The sequence below is a fragment of the Sycon ciliatum genome, chromosome 10 (assembly GCF_964019385.1).
Source record: "Sycon ciliatum chromosome 10, ocSycCili1.1, whole genome shotgun sequence".
Taxonomy (NCBI): domain Eukaryota; kingdom Metazoa; phylum Porifera; class Calcarea; order Leucosolenida; family Sycettidae; genus Sycon; species Sycon ciliatum.
In genome coordinates, this window is record NC_088652.1 from 20,121,246 (window position 1) to 20,139,595 (window position 18,350).

Below are 18,350 nucleotides of genomic sequence, written 5' to 3' on the forward strand. Positions count from 1 at the left end.
GGCTGTCAGTTTACCGGATGCCCCTGGTGCAACGGAATCCATGCCATGATGACATGATACCACTTCATACAGGGAGGCATGCACGACCCGCAATATGTATGTCAAATTGATCAGCATGACATCATGTTTGGTTCGACGCCTCAACATTTTCTTTATGTACCTGAACAAAGTATATTTATAGACATGCACGCACCCACACACACACACACACACACACACACACACACGCACACTCATGTTTGCTCTTCTAGGTACATGTGTGTAATGTAGATCTATCACAATTATTGATATTGTACAAATGTGCTGTTCAAGATTTGCTGGTGCATCTCGCTTTTACATGTACTCCTGTGCTGCGGGCAGTCCATGCTGTGAACTAGGCATAGGGTTGTATAGCGTGACCTGCAAAAAGCTTCCACACATGTGAAAGTCCATACGGTACTGTATTGAGCTCGCTTTGGACAGGTAAAACTGGACCCTGTGTACGGAATCTGTTCGGCTTGTTGCAGTGAGCTGTCTATGGCTTGGGGGCATGATCGATTGGATGAATCCCGAGCAAGTTCGTTCCAAACGAGCGTGATCGGTTGGCCAAATCTGGAGTAGGTGTACTTGGAGTGCAATCCGAACACACCATGTGTAGCTGGAGTGGAAATGGACTTTGGCTTTATGACGGCTTTCATAGAATCTTCGTACGATATGTGTACCTTGTGTGTACTACACCCTTCCTTTGTTCGATTGGGCCAGTGTTGCTCGGACAACACTGCCTGCTTGCACTGAAACCAGATTTGCCAATCGATGACACCCCAGGTGAAGGATCTGGTAATAATAAACCCACGAGTCACTTCAAAAGTACACGCAGGCCTAGGGTTGGCCCGATTCTGCGCGTTTTTTGTGGAAAAATTGAAATGCAAAATGCGACCAAATCTTATCAAAATGCATATCGTCTTTTTTATGCTTTTCTAAAAAAATCAATTTATTAGCCAAACCGCGGAAAAAATGCGTTCGTTACCATGACAACAAAGCTTCATTTCGCGTTCCTGCAAGTTTCGCGGCCTAAGTTGCGAAAGTTCGTGCGAAGTTTCTCACTTTGTGACGTAGAGCGAAAGTTTTCGCACGAACTTTGTGTTCTGCACATTTTCATTTCGCGTTCCCTGCAAGTTTCGCGGCCGAAGTTGCGAAAGTTCTTGCGAAGTTTCTCACTTCGTGACGTAGAGCGAAAAAAACCCCAGGAAAACCGCCCTTTTCTGGGTCGAAACCGTGCAGAAACAGGCAAAATGCAAAAGTGGGGTAGACTTACCCCAAAATGCAAAAAAATTGAAAACAGAATCTGGACATCCCTACGCAGGCCATTGCATAGCCCTAGATCTGCAATCACTGGGCTGCGAAATAGGGCAAGGCGCAAACTTGCCTCACGTGATCTGATTCCATTGAGCAGCACTGTACTGGAAGTGGGGACGCATACACTGCCCCCCCCCCCCCCACGCACTCTCTGCTACAAGGTGCAATACCGTAGAAGCACGGATATGTTTCAAACTGCACTCGAAGCCGTAGACTACCGTCACATCAAATGTGACCCCCCCCCCCCCAATACTCGATACAACTCCTAGTGTATGCCATTGAAGCAGAGGTACGTTCCACTCTAAACTTACAACAGGCACATATCCACTGCCCCTCCCTCCCGATTCACTAGTACGCACCACACACAATGACAACATTGAACCAGCAAGGCACCAACTGTGACCAAGACTGGTCAATACAAACTGCACCAGCCTCAGAAACAGGAATGCCATTCCATCCAACTATCTCCTTTCTTTGATCATCTCTCTAAACGGAAGCATGGAGTTGTACAGTCCATGCGGTAGGTAGGCCCGGAGGCCCTGCACAATACAATGCCCGGAAGCTTTGTATTTTCCAACCAGCAAAGAGGCACATTCGCTGCCCCACACACATACACTTTACTGCTTCAGCTTGACCTTCACAATCCAGCAGTGCGGTTGAAGCATGCATACGTTTTAAACTGGACGTACAGCGGTTACGCTGTCACACCCAATCACCCTGCTCCCCAAGCCTTATAATCAGTGTTGTAAACTGCCGAGTGGTTTATAATAGGGGAAGCATACACGTTACGCTCCTTGCAAGCCCATGGGGTACAAGCAGCCATGCTGGCAACCGTGAGTTTCATGCGGGGAGCATCTCCTCAGCACACACAGACATACGCACAAGCACACTGCTATGACATAACGACCATGACACACACACACACACACACACACACACACACACACACACACACACACACACACACACACACACACACACAAGATAGCAGCAGCAAGCGGCAACACGCGGCAACAAGCAGAACACTCGGATAGTTATTTTTTCAGACACATGCAAAATTGAATGTTGACCGTTGATGTCCACTGCATCACTGTAGCTGTTTGCAGCAGCAATAGCGCACATTCGGGTCAGTCCGATGCACGTCTGAAGGCAGAGGAAAATATCACACACATACAGTAGAACATCGAATATCCGCACATCCACTATCCGGAAGATCTATTATCCATAATGGCCGGGACCTCCAAAAAATAGAAGCAATAAAAAGAGACGCACAACGCAACAACTTGAGTTCACCAGTGCACTCATATAGTGGATATACTGTAAAGGCCATAATTATAACGACGTGCTAATTCTAACGAGTTAATGAGGAGAAATCTGTCGTTAAAATAGAAAACGTTACACAGAAATCGATACATATTGTTGCTATTGAGCGTTGAGAATGAGTGAGAATCGTTACGTTTGGTACACGTAAACCCATCAATTTTAGTAAATCGTTATGCAGCGCGTTAGAATAATGGCTTTTACAGTACCAGGTACGTGTTTGCTGCTAGCATGCCCATCGTCAATGCATGGTAGAACTAGTCTTATGCGCAATTTCAATGACGGAACTGGATCACATGCGTTTATGAGCCCTATGCTACAAACTTTTCTGTCGCTTTCTCATTATCCGAACATTCCCCCATCCGAGCAGCCCCTTCTGAACAGTATCTTCCCCGAAGGGTTTGGATATGATCAATCACACCCCTCTACCTCACAGTGTGAATTCCGAGCAACATGTTCTTGCAGCTTAGCATCCCTGACCCTGCTAAACCATAAAGTACAGTCAACCAATCACCATGCCTGGCGTGTTGCCTCCTCTTTTACACAAAGTTTAAAGGGGGTATGGGTTGGTACGGTGTACACCACAATCAAATGCAAAAGACTGCCGCCACTGTCACCTGTAACCATACTGGACTGACTGCGTACATTTCCATCCACCAGAATGTCTCAACTGGCTAGCATGTGTTGTGTGCAGAAATGCATGTATGGGCATGATCTCATATTTCGGCGTGTACACTTATGGTGCTTCACAGATAGAGCAGATAGGTGGTACATAAAAAGTACTCTTGATAGAACAGATAGGTGGTACATTAATTTTTGTCATCTATACAAAGAAGTACTTCCTCCGCGTCATCAAAATTGTTGCAGTTGGACTAGTGATATAAAACAGTGATATAAAACAGGGTACCGGTATTACAAACCAGCAGTCGTACAACAGGTAAGGAATTGGACATGGATGATAGTCTTCAGTCTTGGGTGACCTGACAATTCTTTTTCCTGTGGATGGGAGCTGAAATATTTGAGCTAGACACCATTTCTTCGCTGATGTCGCTGCGAAGGTAGTTTCGACTAGCTGTGATCAGTCAGGCGTAACCACCTTCGCCTTTCTTTGGGTCATAACCAACACTAAACATACCCATAGCTGGTATTTGGCGGAGCAGGGGTAAGCATGAGTTTGCCGAACAAGCTCCAGCGCTTGGATCACTTTGCGAGAAAATTGACGTGTGAGCAAAAAGCATACAAGAGCGATAAATCTAGGCACCTGTAGTGATGCACGTGCAGGCACTGTACTAGTGATACTGAAAAGAGGGCACGCTGCTCGACGTGATCGGCTAAACTACAATGTGGTGTTTTAGACGTGGATGTGAGGCCTGCCTGATGCTAGTTAGTACTGCTGCACACTTACCTGCATGACGTTGCGCGACCACACAGTTAAAATCAATGATGGGCATTGGGCATGCCATGGCTAAGAAAGTTCATTTCAAGATGGAGGCGATTCCGAAGCCAGCGCCGACCTCGCAACGATCTTGTATTCTTTGCCAACGTACTGAGTTGGCGGTGAAGTAGAATGTCAAGAACATCGTCAAGGCTATAGAGTGCCTGAGAATTTTTATCAAGCAGAATGCATGGAATAGGAAATCGCTTGGCGACTTCGGTGGGTTCGCTCAAGGAAATCGGATTATCCTTTTGGACGATGGTAGAAACAACTATTCCCACCACAGCCAAACTGGCCATGATATATCAGCCAGGGCAGGCGGCAAGCCTATCAGCTCTTGTCCTGTGGAGAAATTCAAAGCGTGTGAGACTAGGCGTGACCAATTTACAGCCTTCCTGGAAACTCTACGGAACAATATTATTTCGTCCATTGACATCAGCGATGGCCTTCAGGTCCATGTGAAACTCTCAATCCGACTGAATATAGTCCTGAGACGTTACTCTAGACTTCAAACTATCATCCTGTGCAATACTTTCCGTATGTTGTAGCTTCTGTTGTTATCAGTAACACCAAGAGTAGATACACAAAAGTGTGCAACTCCGGGATGGGTTGGCCCGCAGCGGAATTTTTTGTTGACGTAATCTTTTCGACGATGCATGCGCTGCGAGTCTTTTGGAAAGTTTTGCCTCGTGCACTTGGCCGGGCTTTACATTACAAAGTCAGTGCCCAGCATGTGCTCTCACACTGCTCTGGGGCAAAATGCGTGTTCTTCTGAAAAAAGGTGACGTCAACAAAACTTTCCGGTGGTATCTGCAGATTGTGCACAAGATCTGGAGTTGCGCACTCTTGTTTATCTACTCTTGGTAACACGTGACAAGTCACTTGTCAAACTGTGACAATTTCGATGACGAGGAGGAAGTATGTGGAGGAAAATACAGAACGGCATATACAAGAAATCGAGGAATAATGACATGCGCTGGGCTCCCACAGAATGAAATGGCTGCGTTATCCCCAGGAACCTCGTTTGAAGCACCATTCATAATATCACTTTTTGTGATGCGACGTGTAGCATGTGATACTTGCGGCAAGGAAATGCCTGTTGCATATAGTCGCATGCAGTCGCGAGGCCACTGCCGCAGAAGTTGACCACACCTGTCCGAATCACCGGGTCTGGAGTCACAAGGCTAATCAACCGTTCACATTGTCAAGCACTTCAGGTCCCACACTTCCTTCGAAAAAGTGAAGTTGAATGCAAGACTGATTCTTTGTTTTATCACCTGTACGTCTATATGGAATGGTACATTTGAACACTTTACAAGACTCACCCCATAACAAAAATGTTCTGTCCACTAATCAATGCCAATCCGCTCACACCTGCTTGCCGGTCCACATCAGAATGTATAGAGGATACTACATAGCCACGAGTAACAAAGTACATCTGTACAGGATAGAGAGCGTGCACGAAAGAAAGGAAAGAACATCATGGTCACGAGACAAACAACCTAACACACGCAACGTAAACGCAGAAATGTTGGGAACAAGAGACGTTAGAAGCAAATATCTTACGGGTGTGATTCAACAGCAGTGCTGTGAATATGATCCTACAACATACAAAACTGTTGAGCATACCAGAGGCGACCTGGGGAAGAAATGTTCAGTGCAAATCCAACCACTAGCTGGCAAGCAAAACCGGCCCGAATCACCGGGTCTGGAGTCACAATGCTACCCAACCGTTCACATTGTCAAGCATTTTAGGCCCCATACTTCCTTCGAAGGAGTCAGGTTGAATACCGGACTGGTTCTTTGTTTCATCACCAAGCAACACCTGCCCAAATCACCGGGTACAGGGTTAAACTGCCACCCAAACGCTCATCACGACAAGCATTTCAGGCCCTCACATTTGCAATTAAGAAGGGAATTTGAATGCAAGACTGCTTCATCGCTCATAGCTTAGCAACACCTGCCTGAGTTATAGGCTGTCCAACCGTTGAGAATGTCAAGCATTTCAGGTCCCCACACTTCCCTTGAAGGAGTGAGGTTGAATGCAAGAGTCATTGATCATTCACCACCAAGCAATACCTGCCCGAATCACCGGGTATGGAGTCACCAGGCTGCCCTGCCGTTCACATTATTAAGCAACACCTGTCCCAACAAATCCCTTGAAGGAGTGAGGTTGAATGTAAGACTGATTAATCATTCGCAACCAAGCAACACCTGTCCAAATCACCGGCTGTGGAGTCACACTGCCACCCAAACGTTCACAATGTCAAGCATATCAGGTGACCACACTTCCCTTGAAGGAGTGAGGTTGAATACAAGACTGATTGATCATTCAACACCCAGAAACCCCTGCCCGAATCACCGGGTATGGAGTGAAAAACTGCCCATCCGTTCTCATTGTCCGCAAGTTCACTAACCTCACATCCTCAGACATCTGTATGCAATGTTATTTACAAAGCTGAACGGCAGTTCAAAGTCAATTGCATCGTCATCATTGACTGTGAGGCAACACACAACCCACAAGAGTTGGAGTTGAGGGATATCCAGCAGTATAGTCATACACTATCGAACCGGATCCGCAATGGTGATGTCACAAGCCTACGTACGCATCAACTTCAGCAAGAATTTCCAAGTCCAGACATGTCCCTTCAAGGCCAAACTGTGAACGTAAGTCTTGTTCATCGCTCTTCGACCAGCCACACCTGCCCGAATCACCGGGTCTGGAGTCACAAGGCTAACCAAACGTTCACAATGTCAAGCATGTCAGGTCCTCCTACTTGCAACAAAGGAGTGAGTTTGAATGCAAGACCGAATCGCCTTTCATCATCAAGCCACACCTGCCCGAATCATAGCCTGCCTAACCGTTCACATTGCCAAGGATTTCAGGTCCACTTCCCTTGAAGGAGTGAGGTTGAATGCAAAAGTGATTGATCATTCACCACCAAGCAACACCAGGCCGAATCATAGCCTGCTCAACCGTCAACAATGTCAAGCATTTCAGATCCCAACACTTCCCATAGAGTGAGGTTGAATGCAAGACTGATATCTCTTTCACTGCCATACAACACACATGCCGAATCACCGGGTATGGAGTCACAAGGCTGCCCCACATTATCAAGCATAATCAGAACCCCAGCCTTCCCTTGAAGGAGCGAGGTTGAATGCAAGAATGACACAGGGTTCACTGCCAAACAACACACATCCCGAATCACCGGGTGTGGAGTCACAAGGTTGCCCCACATGATCAAGCATAATCAGAACCTCACACTTCCCTTGAAGGAGTGAGGTTGAATGCAAGCCTGACTCATTGGTCACTGCCAAGCAACACCCCCCACCCGAATCACCGGGTATGGAGTAACAAGGTTGCCCCACATGATCAAGCAAAATCAGAGCCCCACACTTCCCTTGAAGGAGTGAGGTTCATTGCAAGAATGACTCACGGTTCACTGGCAAGCAGCACACATCAAATCACCGGGTATGGAGTCGCAAGGCTGCCCCACATTATCAAGCATAATCAGACCCCACACTTCCCTTGAAGGCGGGAGGTTGAATGCAAGAATGTCTCATGGTTCACTGCCAAGCAACAAACATGCCGAATTACCGGGTATGGAGTCACAATGTTGCCCCACATTTTTAAGCATATTCAGAGCCCCACACTGCCCTTGAAGGAGTGAGGTTGGATGCAAGAATGACTCATGGTTCACTGCCAAGCAACACAAATCCCGAATCACCGGGTATGGAGTCACAATGCTGCCCCACATTATCAAGCATAATCAGAGCCCCACACTTCCCTTGAAGGAGTGAGGTTAAATTCAAGACTGATCCTTTAACTCGTTCACTGCCAAGAAACACACATCCCGAATCACCGGTTATGGAGTTACAAGGCTGACCCACGTTATCAAGCATATCAGAGCCCCACACTTCCCTTGAAGGAGAGAGGTTGAATGCAAGATTGACTCATTGACTCGTTCACTGCCAAGTCTCGAATCACTGGTTATGAAGTCACAAGGTTGCCCCACGTTATCAAGCATATCAAAGTCTCACACTTCCCTTGAAGGAGTGAGGTTGAATGCAAGACTGACTCAACTTTCACTGCCAAGCAACACACATGCCGAAGTACCGGGTATGTGGACTCACAAGGCTGTCCCACATTATCAAGTATAATCAGAGCCCCATACTTCCCTTGAAGGAGTGAGTTTGAATGCAAGACTGACCCATGGGTCATTGCCAAGCAACGCATATCCCGAATCACCGGGTACGGAGTCACAAGGTTGCCCCACATTATCAAGCATATTCAGACCCCACACTTCCCTTGAAGGAGTGGGGTTGAATGCAAGAATGAATCATGGTTCACTGCCAAGCAACACACATGCGGAAACACAAGGTATGGAGTCACAAGGTTGTCCCACATGATCAAGCATATTCAGAGCTCCACACTTCCCTTGAAGGAGTGAGGTTGGATGCAAGAATGACTCTAGGTTCACTGCCAAGCAACACACATCCCGAATCACCGGTTGTGGAGTTACAAGGCTGACCCATGGTATCAAGCATATCAGAGACCCACACTTCCCTTGAAGGAGTGAGGTTGAATGCAAGACTGACTCATCTTTCACTGCCAAGCAACACACATCCCGAATCACCGGGTATGGAGTCACGAAGCTGCCCCACAATATCAAACATAATCAGAGCCCCACACTTCTCTTGAAGGAGTGAGGTTGAATGCAAGATTGATTCATTGACCCGTTCACTGCCAAGCAACACACATCCCGAATCACCGGCTATGGAGTTACAAGGTTGCCCCACGTTATCAAGCATAACAGAGCCTCACACTTCCCTTGAAGGAGTGAGGTTGAATGCAAGACTGACTCGTCACTCACTGCCAACCAACACCCATCCCGAATCACCGGGCACGGAGTCGCTTGGCAGAACCACATTGTCAAGCATTATCAGAGCTCCACACTTCCCTTGAAGGAGTGAGGATGAATGCAAGACGGATTTAACATTCACTGCCAATCAACACACATGCCGAATCACCGGGTATGTGGAGTCACAAGGCTGACCCACATCATAAAGCATAATCAGAGTCCCATACTTCCCTTGAAGGAGTGAATTTTGAATGCAAGACTGACTCATGGGTCACTGCCAAGCAACGCACATCCCGAATAACCGGGTGCGGAGTCACAAGGTTGCCCCGCATGATCAAGCATAATCAGAGCCCCACACTTCCCTTGAAGGAGTGAGGTTTATTACAAGAATGACTCACGGTTCACTGCCAAGCAACACACATCCCGAATCACCGGGTATGGAGTTACACGGCTGCCCCACATAATCAAGCATAATTAGACCCCACACTTCCCTTGAAGGAGTAAGGTTAAATGGAAGAATGAATCATGGTTCAGTGCCAAACACACATGCCGAAACACCGGGTATGGAGTCAGAAGGTTGCCCCACATGATCAAGCATAATCAGAGCCCCACACTTCCCTTGAAGGAGTGATGTTGGATGCACGAATGACTCACGGTTCACTGCCAAGCAACACACATCCCGAATCACCGGGTATGGAGTTGCTTGGCGGAACCACATTATCAAGCATAATCAGAGCCCCACACTTCCCTTGAAGGAGTGAGGTTGAATGCAAGACTGACTCAACTTTCACTGCTAAGGAACACACATGCCGAATCACCAGGTATGTGGAGTCACAAGGCTGCCCCACATTATCAAGCATAATCAGAGCCCCACACTTCCCTTGAAGGAGTGAGGTTGAATGCAAGACTGACTCATCGGTCATTGCCAAGCAACGCACATCCCGAATCACCGGGTATGGAGTCACAAGGTTGCCCCACATTATTAAGCAAAATCAGAGCCTTACACTTCCCTTGAAGGGGTGAGGTTCATTGCAAGAATGACTCACGATTCACTCCCAAGCAACACACATCCCGAATCACCGGGTATGGAGTCTCGAGGCTTCCCCACATTATCAAGCATAATCAGACCCCACACTTCCCTTGAAGGAGGGAGGTTGAATGCAAGAATGACTCATGGTTCACTGCCAAGCAACACACATGCCAAATTACCGGTATGGAGTCACAAGTTTGCCCAACATTATCAAGCATATTCAGAGCCCCATACTTCCCTTGAAGGAGTGAGGTTGGATGCAAGAATGACTCACGGTTCACTGCCAAGCAACACACATCCCGAATCACCGGGTATGGAGTCACAATGCTGCCCCACATTATCAAGCATAATCAGAGCCCCACACTTCCCTTGAAGGAGTGAGGTTAAATTCAAGACTGATCCTTTAACTCCTTCACTGCCAAGCAACACACATCCCGAATCACCGGTTATGGAGTTAAAAGGCTGACCCATGTTATCAAGCATATAGGAGCCCCACACTTCCCTTGAAGGAGTGAGGTTGAATGCAAGATTGACTCATTGACTCGTTCACTGCCAAGCAACACACATCCCGAATCACCGGCTATGGAGTTACAAGGTTGCCCAACGTTATCAAGCAAAACAGAGCCTCACATTTCCCTTGAAGGAGTGAGGTTGAATGTAAGACTGACTCGTCACTCACTGCCAACCAACACACATCCCGAATCACCGGGCACGGAGTTGCTTTGCAGAACCACATTATCAAGAATTATCGGAGGTCCCCACTTCCCTTGAAGGAGTGAGGATGAATGCAAGACGGACTTAACGTTCACTGCCAATCAACACACATGCCGAATCACCGGGTATGTGGAGTCACAAGGCTGACCCACATCATCAAGCATAATCAGAGTCCCATACTTCCCTTGAAGGAGTGAGTTTGAATGCAAGACTGACTCATGGGTCACTGCCAAGCAACGCACATCCCGAATCACCGGGTGCGGAGTCACAAGGTTGCCCCACATTATCAAGCATAATCAGAGCCCCACACTTCCCTTGAAGGAGTGAGGTTCATTACAGGAATGACTCACGGTTCACTGCCAAGCAACACACATCCCGAATCACCGGGTATGGAGTCACACGGCTGCCCCACATAATCAAGCATCATTAGTCATAACACTTCCCTTGAAGGAGTGAGGTTGAATGCAAGAATGAATCATGGTTCACTGCCAAACACACATGCCGAAACACCGGGTATGGAGTCAGAAGGTTGCCCCACATGATCAAGCATAATCAGAGCCCCACGCCTCCCTTGAAGGAGTGAGGTTAGATGCACGAATGACTCACGGTTCACTGCCAAGCAACACACATCCCGAATCACCGGGTATGGAGTCGCTTGGCGGAACCACAGTATCAAGCATTATCAGAGCCCCACACTTCCCTTGAAGGAGTGAGGTTGAATGCAAGACTGACTCAACTGTTACAGCCAAGCAATACACATGCCGAATCACCAGGTATGTGGAGTCACAAGGCTGTCCCACATTATCAAGCATAAACAGAGCCCCACACTTCCCTTGAAGGAGTGATGTTGAATGCCAGACTGACTCATCGGTCACTGCAAAGCAACGCACATCCCGAATCACCGGGTATGGAGTCACAAGGTTGCCCCACATTATCAAGCAAAATCAGAGCCTCCCACTTCCCTTGAAGGGGTGAGGTTCATTGCAAGAATGACTCACGATTCCCTGCCAAGCAACACACATCCCGAGTCACCGGGTATGGAGTTACGAGGCTGCCCCATATTATCAAGCATAATCAGACCCCACACTTCCCTTGAAGGAGTGAGGTTAAATTCAAGACTGATCGTTTAACTCCTTCACTGCCAAGCAACACACATCCCGAATCACCGGTTATGGAGTTAAAAGGCTGACCCATGTTATCAAGCATATAGGAGCCCCACACTTCCCTTGAAGGAGTGAGGTTGAATGCAAGATTGACTCATTGACTCGTTCACTGCCAAGCAACACACATCCCGAATCACCGGCTATGGAGTTACAAGGTTGCCCAACGTTATCAAGCAAAACAGAGCCTCACATTTCCCTTGAAGGAGTGAGGTTGAATGCAAGACTGACTCGTCACTCACTGCCAACCAACACACATCCCGAATCACCGGGCACGGAGTTGCTTTGCAGAACCACATTATCAAGCATTATCGGAGGTCGACACTTCCCTTGAAGGAGTGAGGATGAATGCAAGACGGACTTAACGTTCACTGCCAATCAACACACATGCCGAATCACCGGGTATGTGGAGTCACAAGGCTGACCCACATCATCAAGCATAATCAGAGTCCCATACTTCCCTTGAAGGAGTGAGTTTGAATGCAAGACTGACTCATGGGTCACTGCCAAGCAACGCACATCCCGAATCACCGGGTGCGGAGTCACAAGGTTGCCCCACATTATCAAGCATAATCAGAGCCCCACACTTCCCTTGAAGGCTTGAGGTTCATTACAGGAATGACTCACGGTTCACTGCCAAGCAACACACATCCCGAATCACCGGGTATGGAGTCACACGGCTGCCCCACATAATCAAGCATCATTAGTCATAACACTTCCCTTGAAGGAGTGAGGTTGAATGCAAGAATGAATCATGGTTCACTGCCAAACACACATGACGAAACACCGGGTATGGAGTCAGAAGGTTGCCCCACATGATCAAGCATAATCAGAGCCCCACACCTCCCTTGAAGGAGTGAGGTTAGATGCACGAATGACTCACGGTTCACTGCCAAACAACACACATCCCGAATCACCGGGTATGGAGTCGCTTGGCGGAACCACATTATCAAGCATTATCAGAGCCCCACACTTCCCTTGAAGGAGTGAGGTTGAATGCAAGACTGACTCAATTTTTACAGCAAAGCAATACACATGCCGAATCACCAGGTATGTGGAGTCACAAGGCTGTCCCACATTATCAAGCATAAACAGAGCCCCACACTTCCCTTGAAGGAGTGATGTTGAATGCCAGACTGACTCATCGGTCACTGCAAAGCAACGCACATCCCGAATCACCGGGTATGGAGTCACAAGGTTGCCCCACATTATCAAGCAAAATCAAAGCCTCACACTTCCCTTGAAGGGGTGAGGTTCATTGCAAGAATGACTCACGATTCACTGCCAAGCAACACACATCCCGAGTCACCGGGTATGGAGTCACGAGGCTGCCCCACATTATCAAGCATAATCAGACCCCACACTTCCCTTAAAGGAGGGAGGTTGAATGCAAGAATGACTCATGGTTCACTGCCAAGCAACACACATGCCAAATTACCGGTATGGAGTCACAAGGTTGCCCCACATTATCAAGCATAATCAGAGCCCCATACTTCCCTTGAAGGAGTGAGGTTGAATGCAAGAATGACTCACGGTTCACTGCTAAGCAACACACATCCCGAATCACTGGGTATGGAATCACAATGCTGCCCCACATTATCAAGCATAATCAGAGCCCCACACTTCCCTTGAAGGAGTGAGGCTAAATTCAAGACTGATCCTTTAACTCGTTCACTGCCAAGCAACACACATCCCGAATCACCGGTTATGGAGTTTCAAGGCTGACCCTTGTTATCAAGCATATCAGAGCCCCACACTTCCCTTGAAGGAGTGAGGTTGAATGCAACATTGACTCATTGACTCGTTCACTGCCAAGTCCCGAATCACTGGTTATGGAGTCACAAGGTTGCCCCACGTTATCAAGCATATCAAAGTCTCACACTTCCCTTGAAGGAGTGAGGTTGAATGCAAGACTGACTCGTCACTCACTGCCAAGCAACACACATCCCGAATCATGGCCACGGAGTTGCTTGGCAGAACCACATTATCAAGCATTATCAGAGCCCCACACTTCCCTTGAAGGAGTGAGGTTGAATGCAAGACTGACTCAACTTTCACTGCCCAGCAACACACATGCCGAATCACTGGGTATGTGGAGTCACAAGGTTGCCCCACATGATCAAGCATAACCAGAGCCCTACACTTCCTTTGAAGGAGTGAGGTTCATTGCAAGAATGACTCACGGTTCACTGCCAAGCAACACACATCCCGAATCACCGGGTATGGAGTCACAAGGCTGCCCCACATTACTAAGCATAATCAGACCCCACACTTCCCTTGAAGGAGTGAGGTTGAATGCAAGAATGACTCAAGGTTCGCTGCCAAGCAACACTCATGCCGAAACACCGGGTATGGAGTCACAAGGTTGCCCCCAATGATCAAGCATAATCAGAGCCCCACACTTCCCTTGAAGGAGCGAGGTTGGATGCAAGAATGACTCACGGTTCACTGCCAAGCACACACATCCCGAATCACCGGGTATGGAGTCACAAGGCTGCCCCACATTATCAAGCATAATCAGACCCCACACTTCCCTTGAAGGAGTGAGGTTGAATGCAAGAATGACTCAAGGTTCGCTGCCAAGCAACACTCATGCCGAAGCCCCGGATATGGAGTCACAAGGTTGCCCCACATGATCAAGCATAATTAAAGCCCCACACTTCCCTTGAAGGAATGAGGTTGGATGCAAGAATGACTCACGGTTCACTGCCAAGCAACACACATCCCGAATCACTGGGTATGGACACACATCCCGAGTCACTGGGTATGGAGTCACAAGGCTCCCCCACATTATCAACCATAATCAGAGCACCACACTTGCCTTGAAGGAGTGAGGTTGAATGCAAGACTGACTCATGGGTCACTGCCAAGCAACGCACATCCCGAATAACCGAGTACGGAGTCACAAGGTTGCCCCACATGATCAAGCATAATCAGAGCCCCACACTTCCCTTGGAGTTTGGTTGAATGCAGGAATGATTCACGGTTCACTGCCAAGCAACACACATCCCGAATCACCGGGTATGGAGTGACAAGGCTGCCCCGCATCATCAAGCATAGTCAGAGCCCCACACTTCCCTTGAAGGAGTGAGGTTGAATGCAAGACTGACTCATTGACTCGTTCACTGCCAAGCAACACACATCCCGAATCACCGGTTATGGAGTCACAAGGCTGACCCACGTTAGCAAGCATATCAGAGCCCCACACTTCCCTTGAAGGAGTGAGGTTGAATGCGAGACTGACTCGTCACTCACTGCCAAGCAACACACATCCCGAATCACAGGGTATGGAGTCACACGGCTGCCCCACATAATCAAGCATCATTAGTCATAACACTTCCCTTGAAGGAGTGAGGTTGAATGCAAGAATGAATCATGGTTCACTGCCAAACACACATGCCGAAACACCGGGTATGGAGTCAGAAGGTTGCCCCACATGATCAAGCATAATCAGAGCCCCACACTTCCCTTGAAGGAGTGAGGTTAGATGCACGAATGACTCACGGTTCACTGCCAAGCAACACACATCCCGAATCACCGGGTATGGAGTCGCTTGGCGGAACCACATTATCAAGCATTATCAGAGCCCCACACTTCCCTTGAAGGAGTGAGGTTGAATGCAAGACTGACTCAACTTTTACAGCCAAGCAATACACATGCCGAATCACCAGGTATGTGGAGTCACAAGGCTGTCCCACATTATCAAGCATAAACAGAGCCCCACACTTCCCTTGAAGGAGTGATGTTGAATGCCAGACTGACTCATCGGTCACTGCAAAGCAACGCACATCCCGAATCACCGGGTATGGAGTCACAAGGTTGCCCCACATTATCAAGCAAAATCAGAGCCTCCCACTTCCCTTGAAGGGGTGAGGTTCATTGCAAGAATGACTCACGATTCACTGCCAAGCAACACACATCCCGAGTCACCGGGTATGGAGTCACGAGGCTGCCCCACATTATCAAGCATAATCAGAGCCCCACACCTCCCTTGAAGGATTGAGGCTAAATTCAAGACTGATCCTTTAACTCGTTCACTGCCAAGCAACACACATCCCGAATCACCGGTTATGGAGTTTCAAGGCTGACCCTTGTTATCAAGCATATCAGAGCCCCACGCTTCCCTTGAAGGAGTGAGGTTGAATGCAACATTGACTCATTTACTCGTTCACTGCCAAGTCCCGAATCACTGGTTATGGAGTCACAAGGTTGCCCCACGTTATCAAGCATATCAAAGTCTCACACTTCCCTTGAAGGAGTGAGGTTGAATGCAAGACTGATTCGTCACTCACTGCCAAGCAACACACATCCCGAATCATGGGCACGGAGTTGCTTGGCAGAACCACATTATCAAGCATTATCAGAGCCCCACACTTCCCTTGAAGGAGTGAGGTTGAATGCAAGACTGACTCAACTTTCACTGCCCAGCAACACACATGCCGAATCACTGGGTATGTGGAGTCACAAGGTTGCCCCACATGATCAAGCATAACCAGAGCCCCACACTTCCTTTGAAGGAGTGAGGTTCATTGCAAGAATGACTCACGGTTCACTGCCAAGCAACACACATCCCGAATTACCGGGGATGGAGTCACAAGGCTGCCCCACATTATCAAGCATAATCAGACCCCACACTTCCCTTGAAGGAGTGAGGTTGAATGCAAGAATGACTCAAGGTTCGCTGCCAAGCAACACTCATGCCGAAACACCGGGTATGGAGTCACAAGGTTGCCCCCAATGATCAAGCATAATCAGACCCCACACTTCCCTTGAAGGAGCGAGGTTGGATGCAAGAATGACTCACGGTTCACTGCCAAGCACACACATCCCGAATCACCGGGTATGGAGTCACAAGGCTGCCCCACATTATCAAGCATAATCAGACCCCACACTTCCCTTGAAGGAGTGAGGTTGAATGCAAGAATGACTCAAGGTTCGCTGCCAAGCAACACTCATGCCGAAGCCCCGGATATGGAGTCACAAGGTTGCCCCACATGATCAAGCATAATCAGAGCCTCACACTTCCCTTGAAGGAATGAGGTTGGATGCAAGAATGACTCACGGTTCACTGCCAAGCAACACACATCCCGAATCACTGGGTATGGAGTCACAAGGCTGACCAACATTATCAAGCATAATCAGAGCCCCACACTTCCCTTGAAGGAGTGAGGTTGAATGCAAGACTGACTCATGGGTCACTGCCAAGCAACGCACATCCCGAATCACCGAGTACGGAGTCACAAGGTTGCCCCACATGATCAAGCATAATCAGAGCCCCACACTTCCCTTGGAGTTTGGTTGAATGCAGGAATGATTCACGGTTCACTGCCAAGCAACACACATCCCGAATCACCGGGTATGGAGTGACAAGGCTGCCCCACATCATCAAGCATAGTCAGAGCCCCACACTTCCCTTGAAGGAGTGAGGTTGAATGCAAGACTGACTCATTGACTCGTTCACTGCCAAGCAACACACATCCCGAATCACCGGTTATGGAGTCACAAGGCTGACCCACGTTAGCAAGCATATCAGAGCCCCACACTTCCCTTGAAGGAGTGAGGTTGAATGCGAGACTGACTCGTCACTCACTGCCAAGCAACACACATCCCGAATCACCGGGTATGGAGTCACAAGGCTGCCCCACATTATCAAGCATTATCAGAGCCCCACACTTCTCTTGAAGGAGTGAGGTTGAATGCAAGACTGACTCATCTAATCGTTCACTGCCAAGCAACACACATCCCGAATCACCGGTTATGGAGTTACAAGGCTGGCCCAGGTTGTCAAGCATATCAGAGCCCCACACTTCCCTTGAAGGAGTGAGGTTGAACGCAGGACTCGCTCAATGCGAAGCAACACCCCAAACCACCGGGTTGGTAGTTACTAGGTGTGCCCCAACGTTTACAAGTTACTAGGACAAGGACGTTTACAATAGGGAACAACGACTTCCACGATTTCCAATAAACAAAGGCGACTTACCTTTTTTTGGCGCTCGATTTTTGGCTATCGGTTGTTGTCGACCTGATCTTTCTCTCCCGAATTAGGTCACACGCTACTAGGGTCGCATTGCTTGAGGAATGTCTTTCAACAGGCCTAATGTCGTTATTGGTAAACGTATCAAATTCTGCGATCCGTTCAAGCGGTAGCTATCTGTTATATCGAAGCAGGCTCCGACTGAAACAAACAAAAGCGGACAGTTCCTTTGATTGAAGAAAGCCCAGCTGCTAGGACTAGCAGGAGATGCAGTTCTCATAATAATGACGCGCATGCGTACTGAGTCGCAGTTGTATTATTATTTTCCTCTCGGCGCGAAAACCTGTTGAAAACAGTGCAAATCTGCAGGGACCGGTTGAAGCTGGAAGGTTGAAACAAACAGTGCCAGTGCAGTGTTAGCAGGTCTAACCTCTATTACCGGTAGTCTAGGCCAGCCTACAAGTACAAAGTAGACATGGCCTGTAACAGTGTAAGGCTGTAGTGTAGGCTAGGGCCG

General features: G+C 48.2%; 1 long non-coding RNA gene across 1 annotated transcript; it reads right to left on the minus strand.

The window, feature by feature from the left end:
• Positions 1–2,358: 2,358 nt before the first annotated feature.
• LOC135826867 (uncharacterized) lies at positions 2,359–18,066 on the minus strand. The gene is made up of 3 exons (XR_010555337.1): positions 17,840–18,066; positions 5,416–5,528; positions 2,359–2,478 (listed from the first exon to the last, which is right to left on the minus strand). It is a non-coding gene; the product is annotated as an uncharacterized LOC135826867 (long non-coding RNA).
• Positions 18,067–18,350: the final 284 nt, after the last annotated feature.